Raw genomic sequence first — 3,655 nt, 5'->3', positions numbered from 1 at the left:
TATATATATATATACAAAAAGCAGAGGAAAGCCGTTGGGGTTGACATAGCAATACCAAGTGACTGCAACATCAGGAAAAAGGAACATGAGAAACTAGAGAAATACCAGGGGCTCGGAGAAGAGCTGGAGAAAACCTGGAAGGTCAAGGTAACAGTGGTACCCGTGGAGTGGTACCAATCCCCAAACTGGAGGAGTAACAGCAGATCCCTGGAAATACATCATACATCTCGGTCCAGAAGGTGCAGTTCTACGAGCAGCAAAGATACCGCGCAGAACCCTCAAGCTCCCAGGCCTCTGGTAGACGACCCCAGCTTGGAGGAAAAAAAGGGTGAGACTGCCTGAGGTGGGTGACCTCTATTTATATATATATATATATATACCCCCTTTTTTTCATTTGAAAACAGCATTTACTTCAGCTCTTCTATGTCTGATATCTACATTTCATGAATGACCTGAAACAAACGTGGAAAAACCCAGAAGACATCCATAAATGCAGGAATCATTTTTCATACATGTGTACTGTTGACCCAAAGCGGTGTACATCTGGGTCCCTTAGAAACCATGGAAACAAACAATCCCATGAATCTGAACTTGGAACAAGGTAAACTTGTTGCTGTTACGATGTGAGATCACCTGAGTGCTGCATGGCTCCTCTTTACCTCATTATATACCAACCCCAGAAGTGTTAAATATGTCTTTCTGGCTGCCCATATGGCAGCATTTATGGTCTCCAACACCAAACAAGACAATTTTATATGAGCATGTGTGTAACTGTTTGTATGTCCTAATAGATGGGAAGAGTGGACTAGCCAATGGTAACTGGAATCTGAGTTTGGACTACATCTTAATAAGGACCTCATTAGCTCCACACAGTTCTGATGTGATTCATTAATCATGCTGCAGAGACCTTTCTCTGTGATGGATGTTTTCATGCTTTGCTAGTTTCTGTCTGATTTTTGCTTTTGGGAAACACAGATAATATTTCTTCTTAGTAGAAATAATAAATGGAAAACTTTGCATCGTCTCAAGCTCATTAAAAAATGTCCCATTAGTCATTAGTTTGTCTGTGTGCATGGCACACGATGTAATAACAGCACAGCCGGCTGACAGTGTGTGATGATTAAATATGTGTTTATTGTTTCACAAGCGAGTTCAGAACATCCACGTCTTTGGTTCTAAAGTCAAACTAAATCAACATCATTTGATTCTGATGGTTTAGGCATCAAAACTGGCTTTAACTCGGCAGAAAGATTGTCCTAAAAAATAGGAAATAAATCAAAACCTGCACCATTTAAAATTATATATATATATATATATATATATATATATATNTGGATGTATAAATGGATGATTAATGGATGGATGGATGGTTGGATGTATAAATGGATGATTGATGGATGGATGGATGGATGGATGGTTGGATGTATAAATGGATGATTGATGGATGGATGGATGGATGGATGGATGGATGGTTGGTTGATGATGGATGGATGGATGGATGAATCTATGGATGGATGAATGGATGATGATGGATGGATGGATGATTGATGCATGGTTGTTAAATGATGGATGGATATACAGACAATAAAGTCAGTTCCTCTCTAATGAAAACCAGTTGATCGCATCGACTCATTGACTCGAAGGCAATACCTCATACATGCTTGTAGCAACAGTAGAGAGGAAAAACTCCCTTTTAACAGGAAGAAACCTCCAGCAGAACCAGGCTCAGTGTGAGCGGCCATCTGCTGAGGCTGACTGGGTCCAAGGAGACAGAAGCAGACATAGAGGAGGATCGTAAAAGCACAATAACCATGGATGGCTCTGTTTAGAAAATAACAGTTCAGCAGACAAGCTCTGAGCTGGTTTTAGTGTCAAAGGGATGAAGAGTAAAACCAGTTAGACACAGTAAAAGCTGAGCACAAAGATATGCCTAGGACAGAAACGGGACCAAACACTGAATGTTGCTACGTAAGGTAAGGTGTTGATGACAGCAGCACAGCTGATATTTCTCTCCAGGATGGAGTCACAGGCAAGTAGGGAAAAGACCAGATGAGAAAAAACAGAGAAATTATCTCCTGGATGAAAGCCCCTCAAAAGACTGGATGTGTGTATTACAGAATATTTCACTAGCAGGCTAACAAAGAACCCAACCGACTCCCATTCCTACGGGGTGGACCCGTTCGTCCGTTTAAATTTGCATGTTTTCTAAGCCAAAAAGAGGCTTTGTTTTGCTCCATTCTATAAAGCCTTGAACTCAACTAATTCTGACATTTTGAATTGAAAAAAGCTTCCTGGATGGGAAGAGAAACATCTTCAAACCTTGAAACAAAGTCAAGTTGATTGTTTTTCAATTTTTTTTTTTTTTAAATAGAAATTTTCAAACTTTTGGGAGAATATGGTCTGATAAATAGTACATTTATATCCAAGTTTAGGCCAGAATGATTTGACATTTAAATATGAATTCCCTACGACTCTAAGTAGATTTATACAGTGGTGACTAAGGCAGAATGTGGGTTTGTTTTTTTTGCAGAATATTACATACTATGACTGTCATTTTCATGTACTTAACAGTTCTGCACCATCCCTTGTTGATCCTCATATAAAATCTCAATAAAACAGACAGAAAATAGAAAACTAGAAAACAGATGTATTAGAAATATACTATCTCAGTTATTACTGTTCAGCATTAGCAGGTATTAGCATGATCAACAATGCATGGTTAGATTATCTATGAGCTCTAAATGAATAACACCTGATTTCTTTTTTTTTTAGTTCCACTTTATCCTCTCACATTTTATTTATTTAGTTTACTTTCAGACTTTTTTGTGATAAGATGAGTTTTCCATTTATTATAACTAGTTCTGTGGGAAATAGGCCCTTTGCCAGATCCTGTGACTATTACTCTCCAACGTATCCACACATAAATATGCTCAGGCTCCTCTATCTGTGGCACTGCTTTAAAAATGTCTTCCTGTGGTTTGGGAGGAATGTAAACAGAAGGAGAGGAGAGGTGCAGCGACAGAGAGAGGCAGAGAGCAGAGCAACAAGGTGCTCAAAACGTCCTATTAGCTCACTTGCTTTAAAACCATGTTATTGTATTGCGGTTGTTTTACTAAATAGGCTAATTTTTTTTCATGAAGTGATTTATCAATTGGAATTTAAATTTAGTCAAATGACAAATAATAATAAACACTTTACACTCTAGTTGAGGCCTTTTTACACAGCCTTAATCTTGACCGATTTTTATAGATTTAGAGTCCATCCATCTTTTTCTGCTTGCATATATTTATCAGGGTGAGGATGTCTGTATCATCACCATCATATCTCAGAATACAGTGTAAGTGCTATCAATTTACATTATAGATGAATGTTTATCAAAAACCTCACAATGTCACAAAGTTATTGCTATCTTAGGGTGAGAACCTTAACCCTACTTTATTTCTTCTTGTTTTAATAAAAGGACTTGTGTTATGATAAAAGATCCTCTGAGAGGAGATACGGTCAGAATTTAGATTATATCAGCAGTTCTGCTCTAAAGTCAGATGTTTATGTTTCAATTTTGCTTCAGAGAAGAAACTTTTGACAAAGTCACTTTATGTACGTTTTAGTAAGTTACAATAATGATATTAAATGTTTGCATAAAAAGGTTTTAGTT

The sequence above is a fragment of the Cyprinodon variegatus genome, unplaced genomic scaffold (genome assembly GCF_000732505.1).
Source record: "Cyprinodon variegatus isolate N-32 unplaced genomic scaffold, C_variegatus-1.0 Scaffold223, whole genome shotgun sequence".
Classification (NCBI taxonomy): Eukaryota; Metazoa; Chordata; class Actinopteri; order Cyprinodontiformes; family Cyprinodontidae; genus Cyprinodon; species Cyprinodon variegatus.
This window is presented reverse-complemented; position numbering follows the sequence as displayed.